The sequence below is a fragment of the Callospermophilus lateralis genome, unplaced genomic scaffold (assembly GCF_048772815.1).
Source record: "Callospermophilus lateralis isolate mCalLat2 unplaced genomic scaffold, mCalLat2.hap1 Scaffold_730, whole genome shotgun sequence".
Lineage (NCBI taxonomy): Eukaryota > Metazoa > Chordata > Mammalia > Rodentia > Sciuridae > Callospermophilus > Callospermophilus lateralis.
The window spans coordinates 799,448-817,993 of NW_027515347.1; the positions used below are offsets into that span (position 1 = coordinate 799,448).

At 42.6% G+C, this 18,546-nt stretch overlaps 1 pseudogene; it reads right to left on the reverse strand.

Moving 5' to 3' along the window:
• Positions 1–236: 236 nt before the first annotated feature.
• Positions 237–13,376, reverse strand: LOC143640909 (single-minded homolog 1-like; annotated as a pseudogene).
• Positions 13,377–18,546: the final 5,170 nt, after the last annotated feature.

The window sequence follows — 18,546 nt, forward strand, 5'->3', positions numbered from 1 at the left end:
AAAAAGTGAAACAGATTTCCTGTATTTTAACTATAAATGGCTCTAAACGTTGGATCCTGTCCTCTTTCTCTCTTTTTTCTTTCTGCTGCATTAAGTTTTATTTAATGCAGAGTTCACTTAAAAGGTTAAGAGAAAGAAAAGAAAGCAAATATGGAGTGCAATGGAAGAACCTCTAAATCTTTTTTCTAGAAAAGAACAAGAAAGCCTCTTCAGGAAGATGAAAGTACTCGACCTGACTACTTGGTGGTCAACTGCCCCTTCACCAGCACTGATGGAGAGACAGAGGCAAATGGTGGTGAATCAGTTTGGCCCAGACTTATCCTAAATGCCAGGTGGTGAGAATGCAGACCCCCTGTGGGCCTTAATAACTGCGCCTGGCAGGAGGGAAAAACTACAGGCCAATTCCCAATTGATGGCCCTGTTAAATCAATCAAGACCCTGGGTACTCTTTATAGGCATGCTAGTGCATGGCATGTCTCTGGGTGGATGTCTGCACCTTTAGCAATGGGGGGAACATATAAAGTTGGGAGTTTCCCTGAATTCGCCTAACTATGGAAGAAAGAGTCCGGGGAAATTAAGCTCAAAAAAAACTATATGAAAAGCCCAGATGTGAACTGGGAATTTATCTCAGTGATAGAGCACTTGCTTACATAGCGACCTCAAGGTCCTGGGATCAACCCTAAATAGCAGGAAATTTCTGTAAGAGTCAGGTTAGGAAAGTTAACAGCTTTGGTTTTTGTTCACAACTTCAGTGATGTTTGCAGGTGGTGAAGCATAACAATAGAAGATATTTCAACTAGAAGTGCCTCTTTCACCAGTGCTAGGACGGGTGTAAGGTAGAGAAACAAGATGAGGCCCAGTGTGCCAACTGGCCCTCTCTGGGGCCTCATGCACCACCAGGGCCATTACCAGGATGAGGGTTTCCATCAGTCCGTTTGCGTGTGCTTAGTTTCCCACTCTCCACCACCCTGGGGAGCCGCCAAGGTTGTTTGCATGCAGAGCAGAGTCTTCCTTACACAGGTGGTGAGTGCAGCGCATGTGGAAAGTGTCGCAGCCGTGCACATGGTGGTACAAGGTCTTCTCAATCAGGTCCTGAGGTTCAAATCCCATCAGCTCCACCACCCTGTGGAGAGGATTTTGGGTGGGATGAGTGCCCGGTGCCCTCAACTTCCGACCAAACACAGTCTCAGACCTGGGTGCCGGCCCTCAGTTCGCAGAACCTGGTTAGTCACCTCATCTGCAGAATGAGCTCATTCAGATCAAGGAGAATCTATACCTGGCTAAGAAGGGTTGCCATTACACTAGAAACAGTCCTTTTTGGTCCTGCCCACCCACCTAGAGTCCAGAAAGATGACCTTCATGCCCAGGCTAGCTAGAAACATGAACATGTTACTGTGCAGCTTGATCTTCATGACAGCGCTAGGAGGCAGTGAGTGACCCACTGGCCACAAGGTCCACATTCTGGTAACAGCCTTCAAAGGGGGACATGTCCAAGCGGTACTGGCAGATCTTCAGGTAGCCACTGCAGTGAATGACCGGTGGCAGAGTGGGAGGGTGGGAGACTCAGCCACACTCAGGAAGAACCCCAGAAAGATGAGGAGGGGGTTGAAACCTGTTGAAACTACTCAGCCAGAAACATTGTCTGGGCCATGCCCTTCTGGGAAGGGGTCCAAAGTGATAGGACCCTAAAGTGTCTCAAGATAGTGACTGCAGGTCAGACTGAACTCACATGGAAGCTTGTAAAAATGAAGACGCCTGGACCTTCACCAACCCTAACGCGTCTTAGGACGTTCAATTGCATTCAACCTGAGAACCACAGCTTTGAGCTGAAGCTCTGATTCTTTACCTCTTTGCAGGTCCAAATCTGGCGCCGGGTTTAAACTCCTAGGAATCCACCAAGGGTTACCCACCACTGCAGAGGTTTTCAGGATTCTTCAGACCCATCTCTGAGAGGCCCCGTGGCTGTGGAATACTAGGCCAGTCAGACCTAGTCTTTAAGCTTCATTCCCAGCAGTTCATACAGTTCGGGGACTAATGGAGCATCTGGACCCGCTGCTCTTTGAAACAAAGGAACTACGTACTATGTAGGGCTCACACAGGACTGGTCCCTGATGTGGAAATGACCCTCAGACGCTGCAGATCCCTTGTGTCCCGCCCCATCCAAAGACACCCAACCGCTGCTGGGTGTCAATCTTTCACCTCAGATACTTACCTTGTAGCCCCGCAGGTGAGGCCAGCAGTCTGCTTGGCTAAGACACACTTCATCCTCAGGAAGAAGGAGCACTCCATCTCGTGCTCTGAGAGAGAGAGGAGCAGAGGGAAGATCAGGACATGAGACATGCGACTGGGCAGTTCCAGCCACGACAAACTTGGAGAAAACCACAAGCTGACCATCATGAGCTTAAGCATGGCAGCAAATGTCTGCCTTACCCTGTACAACGTGAGAGTGGTAGGGTTGGTGGCCAGTGAGCACTGCGGTCATCTCATCATGGTCGGCAGGGTGGATGTATTCATAAATGTTGTTTCCGGTCAGTTCTACCTGTAAAGACGAGAGTATCATCGTCTGTGCAGTAGTAGAATGTCCCGTGAAGAAGCTGAAAGCTTGGTGGTCGTGGGGGGGTCTGTTGGGCCATGAAAACAGGAGCCAGCAACTGGCCCTGAGTTTGATTTCATTTCTGCCCCTTGCTACCTATTGCATCCTACATACACCTCAGCTTCCTTATCTATGAGATAATACAATAACTAGTAGTAGTAGTTGTTGTTGTAGTAGTAGTAGTAGTAGCAGCTCTGGTAAAGATAAGCATATAATCTCTTCCCACATTATCTGGCTTATTGTAAAGCCTCAAAAAAGTAGCAATTGCTTGGGCTTTGGGTGGAAGCTAATGGATAAGGAAAGTCTAGGAATGAGAAGATTCAGACCTGTTTAATGAATCCCTCCATCAGCTGAGAAGTCTCTAGCCCAGAAATGCAGACATAAAATGATTGGGGAAGCCCCACCCCTCCTGCATCCAACTCTGGATGTAAACACTGCAGGTTGGAAATGTAGACCACTCACCTACCTGAGAAAGACCTAGGTAAACTGAGGCTATCTCTGATGTGTAAATGATCTTCCCATCTGGGGTCACCACAAAGATGAAGCCATCCAGGGTCTGGGGAGGCAGAAATAGAGTGAATGGAGAGGCTTCTAGACCATCTGTTGAAATGCAGGGGTGGGGGAAAGCAAAAGTTAGAAACATTCAGTCAGAAATGCAGAGAGATAGAGAAGAGAAAGACTGTTGGGAAACAGGACATAGAACCAGTCACAAGAGCTCCTCTTTTTTTCCATTCATTCCAATGTTGTAAGCATCTGAAGCATGTAGCACACTAGAAGAGATCCAGAGGAAGTTGTGGAAAATGCTCATGCCCCATAGGCTCAGGATTTACCAAAGGTGACAAAGAAAAAGTGTTTGTAATAGACATGCACAAAAATTCTGGAGATAAATCACAGAAATAGATTATGTTCTTGGGGTGATAGTCACTGAAAGAACCAGAGGTTTTCTGTGTCAGGTTTGAAGGGCTCTGTAGGGATGTTGTTATATCATAAAAAGAATAATAGCAGGGTTTGGGAAATATCCAATCCCTACTGCACTGGTCAACATGGACGACCCTACAGTCTGAAATCTATAGAGAAAATAAAGCTGACCAATGGCACTAGAAAGTGTATAGGAAAGGGGGATTTAGGAGATGAGAGAAGGGGAGTCAAAGATGCCTTACAGGGGCTGATGTTTGAGCAGAACTTTGGAAAGGAATGTTGGGCTAGAGAAGGAAAGAAGAGCATCCTAGGCAGAAGGAATAATGTGGCAAAGGCAGGGACTTTGCGGGAGGATGAATCAGATGTATTCTGAAGTGATGTGTTTGGTGTACTATAGGTGTACACCCACAATGAATTTTTGAAATTTGTAATGTCAATTTGAGGAATCTGAAGTTGTTCTTATAGGCATTAGGATTCCAAGAGAGGTTTCCTAAGCAGGAACATAACATACTTAGATGTATTATTATTATTATTATTTAAAGAAAGAGTGAGAGAGATTGAGAGATTTGGAGAGAAAGAGAGAGAGTTTTAATATTTATTTTTTTAGTATTTGGCGGACACAACATCTTTGTCTGTATGTGGTGCTGAGGATCGAACCTGGGTCGCATGCATGCCAGGCGAGCGCGCTACTGCTTGAGCCACATCCCCAACCCAAGATGTATTATTTTAATCTTGGAAATGACCTACAGAAGGAAGGAAGAAATTGGGGTGAAGAGATCAGAGCAGATAGCTGCAGTGGAGATGGGTCAAGTCTGAAACTGAGTGATCAAAAAAGATATGAAGAAAGATGAGAATCTAATTTAAAGATGATGCTGGCTGTGAACTTCATGCTAATTGATGGAAGAAAGAGAGTTCAGGTTGACTTTCAGGTTTCAGTAAGGACATTAAGTAGAGGGTGATGCCATTAACCAAGACTGAAATTTGGAGCAACAGTGAATTTTGTACAAGCAGAAGTTTGGGCCAGAGGGCTGGGATTGTGGCCCTGCGGTTGAGCACTGGCCTCGCAGGTGCGAGGCCCTGGGTTTGATCCTCAGCACCATATAAAAACAAATAAATAAAGGTATTGTGCCCAACTAAAAAAAAAATTAAATATTTTTTTTAAAAAAGAAGTTTGGGCCAGAGGAATATGCATTTTTGTCTTGGAGATGCTTCATGGACATTACAATTTCCTCTTAAATTTGTCTAGTTGTTAGTAGGAAATAAAGGTCTAGAATTCAGGAGGGGCTCTAGATCTGGATAAAATAGGCAGGGCCATGTGGAGGGAAGAGTTGAAGCAGTGGTGTTGGTTAAAATCACCCAGGAGGCTGTGGAGCATTGAGAGAAGAAACAGTAGAACCTTCTGAAAACTACATCATTTGTGAAAGAGACAGTGGTGGGAAAAATCAAAGAGGAACAGTCAGAGAGGGAGAGAAACCTGGGAAATCAAGCTACTACAGACATTGTAGAAAAAAGGAGAATGTTACCTCTTCAGTGTTACCCCCTTGAAGGTCTTTGCCCAAATGTCACCTTCTTAGTCCCACTTCAATCATCTCCATTTTAAACTGTGACCCCAAAACAGAGCCCTCCTCCATTTTTCTCCACAGTACCTGTCACCTGGCACACTATGCAGTACACCTGTGTGGGTTTCTAAGGCTCCTCTTAGAATGTAAAGTCTATGAGGAAAGGGCTTTCTGATGACATACAATTGACCCTCCTATATTTTAAAAAAAAAAATTTTGTAGTTGTAGATGGACAGAATGCCTTTATTTTGTCTATTTTTATGTGGTGCTGAAGATAGAACCCAGTGCCTCACACATGCTAGGCAAGCGCTCTGCCTCTGAGCTATAGCCCCAGCCCTGAGCCTCCTATTTTCTAGGATGAACAAGTTGAGGGAGGATAAAAAAAATGGGCATCTAATTCTTAATGTCAAATTGTGGTGGGGCCTTTGTAAATGCCTAATGGGTAGAACAGATGACAGACTGCAGGGATGTGGGAGAAAATGGGGAAGGGAGTGAGCCACTGAAATAAGGAATGGAAGTCAATCCTACCAGAAGTTTGGGGGAAAAAAAGAGGAGAGATTGGGCAAGAGCTAGAAGGGGTGAGGGATTGTTTGGGGGTTTCATTATCTTGTTTATATTGCCAGAAGATATTGACTGGGATTATGAAAAGATGCGGGGGGTGGGGGCAGCTGAGAGACATCTGATGAAAGGTGTTGAAATAAGCGCCTTTTCTAGATAAATTCAAAAGTATGGGAGCCAGGCCAGCAAAGAAAAGCTCTTACCCTTTCTTTGTTCAGTGCAACTAAAACCCCTTGTTTCCTGAGGAAAAAGAGTTTGGATACTAGTGGAACAGGAAGGTTGTGGGAACCTGCAGAGAGATTACTGTTCATGCGGGTCCTGGAGGAAGAATTGCAGGCTTCCCTTAAACTTCTTAGGTTCCAAGCTACCACTCCCAGTGGACTTGAATAATAATAAAGAGGGTGTGGGGTAGGGGACAAGTGTCAAACCTAAAAATGCCATCAGGAGTTTTATTATTTAAAATATTTGTTCTGCGACTTGAGCCGGCAACAGGCAGTTTAAAACAGTGTGCACTGCAAACAACAGTGTAATGTGCACCTCACATTGGTTCATCTCGATACCTGGGGGTGTGTATGCGTGTAGCCCAGAGCCTGCGCTGGCCTGAGGTGAGGGGGAGCCAGGGAACTACAAGGAAGAGATGAAGTTATTTGCAGACCCAGCTGGAACCGCAAAGTGTAGGTTAAAGCACAGATGGGCATTTCTACCAGATTCCTGTTATCTCCTTGGGAAATCCTTTATTTCAGATGGTTCTGCAGCTCTGTCTTGGCGGCTTGGCCCTGGGCTTCCAGTACCAGCAACGGAAAGATGAAAAAAATGCCCCCTGCCTTGGTCTCAGCACCCTGATGGAGCTTTGCAGGGTTGTTTTCCAAACCCAAAGCCTTGGTTGCCACTTTGCCTCCCTTTCAGCCTGGTGAGGCTCCATCCGCCCACCCTCATCCAGTTAAGAGCTTTAGTTCTAACTTTGGAGATGCTGTTAGGCTGAGAGAGCCATGTCCATAATGGATCTTTATTTTTTTTTTTTTAGTTAGTTTTTAAGAAAGCAGAGGCCCATCCAGTAAACCAGGACCTCAAAGGATGTGAGCCACTGGGAGACGTGGGTCCGTACCTGGAGTAGATGGGAGCCCAGTTCCTGGCCAACGTGGTCCAGGGGGCTGGTCTGACTTGAGTGGCCCCCCGCCTAATGAGTCCTGGGAAGACCTAGAAACAAACTTTAGTATCAGAATCTCAGCCCGAGTGTCAGTTTGGGACTAGTTCGCATTTTTTGTGCTTTGTAACACATTAGTACAAGAGGAAGAACCCCCTGATATTATTTCCCAGTCACCCCCACCCAACCTGCACAGTTGGGAAGAGGTCATGCCAGAGTATAAATTTTGACACCTCCTGGGTTCCGAACAGAAGCCAACCTCTGGCTCTGAGGGAACCGGGCTTCTCGCAAGGACAGACTCTCCTGGAGTGCTCTCCTGGCTAGACCTCAAGGGGCCTCTGCATTAGAGAAGCCCCCGACATCACACACTAGCGATCACTTTTGTGTAGTTTCACTAGTTTGTTTAAGGAGAGGAGAGACACTCATTTCTCGCCCAAAGTTTTCATCATCGTCCTTATCAAGAGGCGGAGGATGTCCCCCCACATAGCAAACCTCTGCCCGCAAAGTGGCCCGAAACAACTGGCCAGATTCATCTGGTACCTGGTGTCCTCTCTGATTGGCTGCAGGACTTTCTAGACATTCTCCTCCCCTGGATCTGACTTTAATCCCCTTCGGAAAAAAATCCTTTAGCTTGCAGTTGACTTTCAGTCTGACGCTTACCAGCACCCCTTTGAAATCCTTCATCTTCCTTTTCCCTCAGAGCCCCAGCTTGACCCACCCTAGTCCTGTCCCCTCTGCCTCCAAAAGGGTGTGGGGGGACTTTCCTGAAGTTGGTTACTTTGAGGTGCTAACAATTTCTTAGCAATATTTTTATTGCATTCTTGACATAGAAAGTAATTCCATTCTCTACTTGTCAGGTACCATCTCCTATTAACAAAGACAGTCCATTCATCTCCTCTACATTACAACGTTAAGAACTTTTGAGGCTTTGCCAGTTTTTATGGTGATGCCTAAAACAGCAAACCTTGAAGACTCTCATGGTTGATTTTTTAAATATTAATATTAGTCTACTATATTACCTGTGTATAGAAAGAAATAAAAAGGCAGAAGAAACTTGGGTAGAGCTATGTTAAACGTGTTATAGATAATATTTCTAATGGGGCTGCTTGTGGAATTATATCATCTAGATAGTGAAGTCCTTCCATTCTTACATCATTGTACAAGGTTCAACATGACATCTTTTTTTTTTTTTTTTTTTTTTAGATGACCTTCTTCTTTAAAATGCACAATGACAAAAACACTCTAAATGTGGCACTGGGAAAAATCGTTCACAATAAAACAAGGTGTTAGGTTTTTTTAAAGCTGCTTCCTAAGAAAGCGATCAAAATCTTGGCAACAAGTAACACTGAACGCCCCTTAAGCTCAAATAGGGTCTTTCTGGGTGTTTGAACATCTAAATAAATCTACCAATTTCCCCACCGCTCTGTAAACACTGATGTCCCCGCTTGCGACGGACTCCTCTCTCTCCCTCTTGCAGATGGAACCCTCCTGACCGGCGGTTGTCTAGATCTGAAATAGAAATCATGTCCATCCTGTCTGTTTCCAGGAGGGAAGATTCCATGCGCTTGTAGAGGATCTCAGTTCCAGTAGAACCGCAGCCTCTGCTGCAGACACCCAGCGGAGACATTCTGGGCTTTCCGCACACCTGACCTGGCACGGGGAATGGGGCAACTGGGACACTGCAGAGAGAATGGGACTCACTGCGCCAACTTCATTGGCCTTGAGCCTTCAGACCTTGACACAGGCGAAATGAACTTGAGACTGTAATATAGTAGCTGTCCCTAGCCTCGCCTGAGCCACAAAGGCACAGTAGTCGCCCACTGTGTGGGGGTACCTGAGGAGGAAAATTTGTTTCTTTGAGGACATTCTTTTAGCATTCTCCGAAGAGAAGGACCATTTCTAAATAATTGGGGTTCTTCTTCCTCACATAAAATTAAAATTTTTATGGGTCAAAGACTGGCAATGAATAACCCACTAAAATCATTAATATTATAAGAGTCTGAACCTCTTTTTTTTTTTTTTTTGAGAAATTCCTGGACCTATAGAGAAATGCAGCAAGAATCCGTGGCTTTGTATTCTGTGTCACCATTTGTCAGGAAAAGTTTCAAGCTGCTGTGATTCCCTAGAACTGAAAAACAACTGTTGTAGAAATCAGGTTTTATACTCTGTAAGTTTAGTATTGTTTTAGCTTCAAGTACGTGATCATTCCTTATTTGAAATCATCACCATAGCTTTTAATACCTGTTTTTTTATATTTTTTTTATGTTGTAATTTTTTGGTAATGATCTGTCTCCTTAAGAAAAAAGTGTTCCCCCCACCCCAGTGGCTAGACCTACAATTTCTAGCAAAAAAATCTGCCTTGCAAATGCTCTACAAAATTTAGTTCTTCACTCCACACTTTAAGTCCACATCAAAACTAGAATCAAATGGAGAAATTCATTGTAGAGCATAAACTGTGCTTAAAGGCTTTTAAATGAGAAAAATTTCTGTAAGAAAATAAACATGGAAACTTAATGCTTAATCATTTCCTTGAGCAGCAAGAAAAACAGTCTTAAATCACGGATGCATGTGGGAAATGGGGGCCTCTTTCTTTTCTTCAGTTCTCTGCTTTAGAAAATATAATACAATTAGGGATTTCAATCTAGAGATGAATATTATAGAAAGGGTCTGTGGAGGTTTGCTTATTCATCTTCTCTTTCCTGAACACTCACTAATTTCAATTGTGATTATTTTTATTTTTGAAAGATGTTTTGACAACAAAATGGCAGGGTGATATTACCAAGACTGAACAGCTATAGACTTGAAAACATATCTGATTCTTTCAAAGTTCATTCCACATACCACTATGCCCAGTATAATTGCATTATAGAAGGATAATTAATATGTATTTATTTTTAGTTGAATTTGTCCTATTTAGCACCCAAACAAGGTCAAGACTTCTCTTTTTTTATCCTGTCTTTCCAGCTTTGATAGCACCTAAGATTTATATATTTCTACATGCCTCAATCTTTCCTTTTCTAGACTATTTAGAAAAGACTATTATCAGTCAGAAGATATGTGCTTTTAATGATTTCACAATAATGTTATCAGAATTTCTTTTTTACTTTACTTTTTTACTATTAAATCTCAAATTCAACATGGGAATCTAATGCTTATTCTTAATTATTTGGAATATCCATATCCCATCCTCTTTTCTCTATCATTTCTCCCTCATTAGTTTATTATTCTCTATTCAGGTAAAATAAGTTTAAAAGCTGAAACATGCCACCAAATAAAAGTTAATAGACTCTTGAGTGAAAAACTATACTTAGCAGGGAAGATTGGAAAGGAAATGACCTATATTTTAATTATTTTTCTCCTTTAAAAAAAAGTATGGGGGAATTTTATTTGTTCATTTAGTTTATAGCTTTTTGCATTGTAGGGTAATATAGATGAATTTGATATGAACAAAAAAAAACAAATTTTACAATATCATTATGCCTATAGCTATGTCACCAGATTTATAATTATTTGAGAATGTCTTACAAAAATCTATGTGTAATGGAATATTTACCATGATAAAATAGCTATCCCTACAACAAAATTTATTGAGGGTCTATTGTGTGCTAGAATGGCTTCAAGACTGATATAAGAAGGATGAATTTAATCTTCAAATTCCATTTAGTCTCACTAAAGAAGACTGCAACCAACTGGGTATGGAGACGCAAGTCAGTGATCCCAGGGACTGAAAGGCTGAGGAAGGAGGATCACAAGTTCCAGGATGAGGACTGGGTGTAGGTTAGTGGTAAAGCTGCCACTGTGTATAGTCACTAGTACAAAAAAAGCCTGCAACCATACAAAGATGAAAAGGACTTGGGATTCCTTCACTGCCTGGGACCTCAGTCTAGTCCTCCCAGCTTCTCTGAGGCAAGAAAGAACCCAAATTGGGCACCCCCTGCAGGTTGTGCCAAATTCTAAGGCTTTTCACTATTTTATTCCTTTGAAAGCTGATATGTTGTTGTTGTTATTTATTGTTGTTTTTCTTTTTTTTTTTTAACGTTTTGAAGGGCCGCATTTGAGTTTTTGAAGCTCATACACTCTCAGAATTAAAACCTCATCCCTAGGATTCAGCTGTTCCTATGACCCTATCTTAACTCATCCGTGGAAGCTGTGGGGGGGAGTTATGAGCTCCACAGTAGCTGGAGAAATCAATGATGTACCAAGAGTTCACACATCCTCCGTCCCCTCCTCCCCATAAACTCACACTCACCCACAGAAGGGAGAGGTGGGAGGGGCTGGGCGGGTCTCTGGAGGAGGAGGGGGGGTTGGCTGCAGAAAGCACAATTGCCCTTTAAAGTAGCCAGAGGGGACTGGCCTTGTCACCAAGGGTATTCCAGTGGGAGACTTCGCCTGCGTTCTCTTAAAAAAATAAAATAAATAACGAGAAGTTGCCTATGGGAATTTACTTTTTGTCCCTCCTATTTACTTATAACGTGATTTATAATTTGTGGAGGTAGGACTTAATTAAACAAGAAAGTTGTTCTCTTACAAAACAAAAACAGTCACCCCCAAACAGTCCCAAGCTCCTTCTGGTGGAGCTTGCCCCTGCCCAGGGTCTGTCCCAAGCAGGCGAGTATCCCTGGCCTGGGCGATTCCCTGGGCTCTCAGTGCCGGCTGATGGCCTCCTGGGAACGCCCACCCGCTGTTCTTCTCCTCCTGAGATCACTAGCATCCCCATAAGCAGCATCATAGGCTGCTTCTGATCAAACAGCCAGCGACATTGGCATTGATAACTGCCGAGTCGGCTAGAAATCATGCAGAAAGGGAACCCACTGAGACCGCAGGGGCTGGCAAATCACTGCTAGTAATCCTGTTAGGAACTGCGCGGTAGCGGAGTTGGCAATAGCTTTATTTTTATCAAGTAGGCGCTCACAGTATAAAAGACAACAAGATCTCTATTTTAAACAGAAGACAGTGTGGTGTAACGATCAGTTTCCCATCAGCAATTCTCAGCACAGTTTGAATGGGAAATGTGGTTTTTAGCATAAAGTTCCTCCTTCTTTCTAAATATTTTTTTTCTTTTAAAAAACTTTACAGATACTTAAAGCTTTGATTCCCCTCCTCCTGTGGTTTCTAGAGACAAATAAGGAGAACTTTTCAAGGAACCACTTTAAGAGGAACACACCATGTAGTTTGAGGGTAGAATTGAACTATAATTTGGAAGTTTTCCTGTAGTGTCCCTGACTAATTTGACGCATATTTTTGCAAGCTTTTGCATCAAGATCAAGCAAAGTGAAACTCCAAATCCAATAATGACTATTTCCTTGCCCACCACTATTTCTTTAAAACAACAAATGCCAAACATTCAAAATAATGATTCAACATAAACTTTCAGAGGTCAAATAAGAAGTTTTGTTTGTAAATTAACAGGTTTTTTTTTTCTGCTAGATTTTTGTTTGCTTGACTAGTAATCTCTCCTTTACTTTTTCAAATCTTCTTCTTGTAGTAAAAACATATTTAAAATATTTTGTAAACCTGATTTAATTTGATTGAGTAAATGGGTAAATGGAAGAGAGAAGTGTCCTTTCCCTAGTGAGTATAAACAGTTTTTTACAGCACAGTGTTATATGAAGGCTGCTCTGCCTCACATAGTGAATGTCGATGAACTAAGTATAAGTTTTAAATCATGCCAACGACTCAACTACTCTAATTTCCCAGACTTCTAAAACAATTTTCCCAGGATCCATTGGCCAACCTGCCACCCAGAAAATATTTTCTAAGTGGGCTACCCATCTTAGTCCAATCTGATATATTTTGAAACTAGATTAGAATCTTACAGATAATATAAAGGCCAGAGTTGAAAATCACTAAGTTCCAGAATTAGTTTCCTAATTTGAGAATATCTTGAAAATGCAGAACAAATTTACTATAGGCAGCCAAGGGACTGGGTCAATTCAGGATGTATTTGTATGAATATACCTTCTCACTTGCAGAACCAGAGACATATAGAGGAATTATTATCTGATTTAGTTACACATAAGTAGATCTATCCATATCTAGCAAATATGCAGAATCTAGCAGTGTTCCTGCTTTCTACTGGATATAATTCAAACAAGTGGAATAAAAAAGAAGGTCATGTTTGGATTAGTAGTACTTTCAATTGAGCCCAGTATCTGAATTGCTGACAAAAGCACTGTTGGGCTGCTTCCCAACCAGACACATCAAATGGACTGAACATGAAGTATTAATGGGGAAGTAGAGGGAGCTAGGAAAAGGAATAGCAATCTTGAATTTATAGAGGACCTGAATCAAGTAGTTAGGCTAAAATTCCCTTTGCATAGCATACAAATGTAGTAAATATGGGTGTACCTCCCTCACTGGGGTAGGCTCATTGTCTGGCAAGTTCCTACCCCCTTTGCTTTGAAATTCCTTCTAGTAAAAGTCACTTACCTTCTGGGAACACCACTCTCATTTTGAGATAGCTGGTTGTGAGTCTGATTATGGATGTTTTGTACAGCTGTGAGGTGATAGCTGAGGGCAAAGTCAGTAAGTTAGTCAGTTCATAAAACTCACTGTTTTTCTTCTCCCTCCTAGTCCGGGCAGCATTTTTGGACTTCTCTTTCATTGTGTCTCATTCCTCCTTTCTTCTTACAACGTGAGCTCTACAGATTCATCCAAAACCAAAAATTAGTTTTCAATTAGATATCATACTTGGCAAAAATATAAGACATACTTTAAATGATGAGGCTGAAGTCTGCACCAGGGAATGTAGTGCTGGGAGTAAAAGGACAGCGCAGAGAACAGAAAATATTTTCTTTGAAAAAGTGTACGATAGGAAAGTTGCTGATCCACGGCAATTTGGGCAATCCTGAGATTTCAAGGTCTTAAATGCTGTTGGACAATTGAGGAACCAGCCTTTTCTTCTACTCAACGCTGCGAACCCCGTTCCTTGGAAAATCGGCGTAAGAATCCCCGATGCTTGTTCTTCAGTCCTATCGCATCCCAGTCGACTCTGAGTTTCTTTATGCAGAATACGAATCCCAGGTAACTCTTTCAGATCACTGCGAAGAAAACAGCATCAGAGCGTAAGAGATCTGTGGCTCCGCCATCACATCCTTGCTCCATTTCCGAGAAACCGCTGTGAAAGGGCCTCGGCGTGCCTCGGCTTTCCTAGCCAGGATCAGTCATTTTTGTTTGCTTTTTTAAGATACAAAGAAAGGAGCAGCGAGACTGAGAACCCTGCAAATAACGCTCGCCTTCCCTCACCCATGTCAGCCAATTCTCCAGCCCACTGGGAACCTGCCCAAAAAACAAAATACATATTTTTGAAGACCCTCAGAAGATCTTCAGCCTTGGGTCTCTGCACTGCGCAAGCGTCCCAGGAAAGCAGGTTTCCGCCAGTCAGAATTCCTCCACAGCTCTGCGGGCGAATGCCTTCCAGGCCCGACCTTGGCAAACCTGGAGCTAGGTTACCTCTCCAACGTGGGTCTCAAGTATGAGGGCTTCTCAAAAAGTGGCACTTACTCATCAAGCCCCTCAGGGCTCCAAATGGGAAGAGACCCAGGACTCTCTGCCTAGCAGGGGTGGTAACACTCGGGGTACCGGAGCGCCAGGTTAACAGGTGGCACACTCACCTACAGCCCCTTCACAGGCACGGGGGGGGGGGGTGGAGGGGGGAGGAGGGGATGGAGAGGGGGTAGAGGGAGGCGTCCCAGCCTAACCTCCCCGGCCCCAAAGCTGTGACGCCCCTGGGCGGGCCTAGGGTGTCTTCTGCTTTACCTACCTTCAGTCCTTGAGGGCTGCAAAGGGTGCAAAGACACCCACCTCTTAATTGTACTCATGCTTACAGTCCAACTGAACAACTCTGCCGGCCTCTCCGCTTCCCACTAGCAGAGAGATATGGAGCATGTGAGAGACCCTGGTTCAATCCCTAGCACTGCAATCAATCAATCAATCAATCAATCAATAAAGCAAGCCAACATATGTAATATATGTGCACATTAACATTACTCTATCACCCTATTAAATGTTAATAGAGTGTCCTGATCAAGAATCTACAAGCAGTTGGCATCTGAGACTTCTCATCAGGAATTAGCACACCAAGAGCTTCAAATATTCCTATCTGAATCAGCACCAGAAGTTTTATTCATTAACACAAGAAGTATTAAAAATAAATTTTCTTTTGTGGAATGATGTGAAGTTGGCAGGATATTTACTCTGCCCCAGCATCTTTACTCTGGCATGGCTGAGGTACTATTACCTGTTTAGCCCAGAAGCCTAATGCCTCCTGGGTATCATCTTGAGGTTAGGACTCAATTCAGTTCCATTTCATGTCTGCTTACTGACTGGAAGACTCTTTCATCTGATCCAACTTTCACCTGGTAATAACAGGGTCCAGTTTGTTTCTGAATAAACCTTTCATGCAAGATGCTGTCAGGGTGCCTATAATGACAGAAAACAGGGCTACAGCTGAGTTCGAACACTTGAATGCGTGACAGTTTTGTATCTGCTTGTTTGCTTGGAAAAATCAAACTGGAGCCTCATTTTTTGTTGTTTCCAATCAGTAATTATGTCAGGAAGAACTGCTAGTCCTCTCCCTATCCAGACTATTAGGACATATGTCCATCAAACACAACCCATGAATTGTGAACAATCAAATTTACTTAGATTATCTTGAGAGATAGTAGTTATTTATTGCTTTTTGCAAAGTATCCTCAAACTACAGTTTGGACAATAAGCCTTGATTCTCTCACAGAATCAATATCTGGGATTCATAAGTGGCTGGAGCATGGGAAGGTCCTGGCTTAGAGTCAGGTGGCTGCAGCCATGTCCACAGTCACCTGAAGGTTTTAATTTGGTGTAGAGATGCTTCCAAGGCAGACCACTCTAAGGCCTAGCAGGATGGTGCTGTTGGAGGCAGCAGACCTTAGCTCCCTACCATGTGAATCTCTCTAAAGGCCCACATAAGCAATCCTCAGGATACTGAGCCTGCCTTTCGTCCAGCCAAGGTAGCAAGGTAAAAGTATTAATATCTGTTTTGGTATAGACGCAAGAATCACAGACACTGTAGCGACCAAATTCAACTCATTAGCAGCGAGTGATGCATACTCAAGGGGACGAGGATTGGTTTCCACTTTTTATAGGAAGAAGTACCATGGAATTTGTGGTGATATTTAAAAGCATCCATAAGAAGTTGAGTGCAGTGGTACAAGCTTGTAATCCTAAAAACTCGGGAGGCTGAGGCAGGAGGATTGGGAATTCAAAGCCAGCCTCAGCAACTTAGTGAGGCTTGAAGAAACTCAGTGAGACCCTGTCTCTAAATAAAATATAAGAAGGCCTGGGGATGTGGCTCAGTGGTTAAGAACCGTGGGGTTTCATCCATGGTACCAAAAAAAAAAAAAATCCATAAGACACTTACTTGATTCTTTGATTCTTTTATAAGTTAAAAGGAATTGTTCCCATTCCATCCATATTCTTGCTGTAAATACTCTTACTAAGTGTTTCTTACATGCCAGGCCTTGTGATGGATATTAGGAATGCAGCGCTCAGCAAAGCAGATGAGCCTGAGGATGGACAGGATGGAGGAGACAGGCCTGGCACATTTCCAGGCCTTCTGATTTTTTATGAGAAGGTACAAATATATACAAATATGCAAAATTTCCCTAGTTTTAAGTTAGCAATTAATTCAAATTTTTAAAAAAACAGTATGAGGGGGAAAATCTTCAGGCTCAATTTAACCAAAGTTTTCTATTTTACTGTGTCTAAACTTAAAAGCTAACAAAGATAGAAAACTTGGATTTCAGAATGATGTGAGCAAAAATAACAGAACTGTTAGCAAGTCTAAGTGGTAAGGTAACACTTAGCTAAGGACTGAAAGATGACACCTTGCACTCAAACATCAAATAAAGTGTTCATATAAATTAATAAAAGCTCAGGTAATAATTCCTTTAAGAGCTGTATTAGCTGGGTGTGGTGGCACATGCCTGTAATTCCAGTGGCTCAGGAGGCTGAGGCAGGAGGATGATGAGTTCAAAGCCAGCCTCAGCAAAAGCAAGGCCCTAAGCAACTCATTGAGACCCTGTCTCTAAATAAAATGCAAAATAGGGCCGGGGATGTGGCTCAGTGGTCGAGGGACCCTGAGTTCAATCCCTGATATGCACCCCCCCCTTAAAAAAACTGTATTATCTCAGTACTACTGAGAAACTTGAATTCTAATTGATTTCTATGTTTTAAAATAATATTAGTATTTTTAGTAAAGTTTAAGAAGAAAGATCTCTAAAAAAATTAGAGTAGAAAAAATGGTATAGTGGAGCAAATTAGGACAGTCTTCACTTAAGTAAAGTGAGTTCACAATCAGGTGGGCAATATCCTGAATTACATTTTGTTCTGACTCATTAGAAGAAAACAGGACTGAAGGATGGAGGAAGGAAAGGAGAGAAGGAGAACCAATTATGGTGAATAAAATACCAAAAGAGAACTGGAGGTATATTTATGTCCTAAACCTAGCTTGTTGCATTTGGTGATTAAGAAGTAAGAACTAAGCTGGGTGTGGTGGCAAACACCAGTAATACCAGTTGCTCTAAGGCTGAGGCAGGAGGATCAAAAGTTGGAGGCCAGCCTCAGCAACTTAGCAAGGCCTTACAGAACCATTGTCAGACCCTGTCTCAAAATAAAAAGATCTGGGGATATAGCTCAGTGTTCAGTGGTAGAGTGCCCCTGGATTTAATCCCTAGCAGTGAAACAAAACAAAACAAAACCCAAAACTACTAGGCTGGAGATGCAGTACAGCAGTAGAGAGCCCTCAGTTGCCCAGCAAGTGTAAAGCCCTGGATTCAATTCTAGTGCCATAAATAAACAAATAAGCTTCAATATTCTTAATTGGTCATTTATTCCTCATGCCCTGAACTATTTATTCTGTTTTCAGTTGGAAGTTTACAGTTGAGAAACAGAAATGGCACTGTCACACGTACTGCCTTAATAACATAAACTTTTGAAGTGAAAAAGATTGGATCCACCATGCTTTTAAGTTTAAATAAAAAAGAACTCATCGTGATGACTGACATTTTGTACAAGAGACAGAGTTGGTGTGGGAAGTGAAATGGCTTTTATAGCTTCAGAAAGTAAATGACTTTTGTAGATATAATCACAGGATTCGAACCAAGAGGGTATTGGTTAGAATATGAGTTTTCTGCTTCAAATTATTGATTCAAATATTCGCCTTTTTTTTCCTCTCAGAAGATGGTGGAAGCAAACTAGGCAGCAAGTCCAGATCTCTGCCCACAGTGGAGAGGAGGCAGCAAATAAAAGCGAAATTGAGAGGTGTGTGATAAAATAAATGATCTGGGATTCGATGCTACATTGTTGGAGATCTGGAAAGACTAGAAAATAGGTTACCAGAGGAGGAAATAAAACTCAGAGTGCCCTATCCTGAACCTGTGGATGTGGGGGAGGGCATCCGAGAGAGAAAAAGAAAGTGGGGGGAGTGGACATTCTCTTAAGCTCACCCATTTAAAAATTGTCGGAAAAGTGTTGCAAAGACAGCAACATTTAAAATGCCAAAGGTGGACTGGGGATGTGGCTCAAGCAGTAGCGCACTCGCCTGGCCTGGCATACGTGCGGCCCGGGTTCGATCCTCAGCACCCCATACAAACAAAGATGTTGTGTCTGCCGAGAAATAATAAATAAATAAATATTAAAAAAATAATAAAAAAAATAAAATGCTGAAGGTTCCTTAAAACAGCACACACTGGGGGCTGAGGTGGTGGCTCAGTGGCAGAGCACTTGCCTAGCATGTG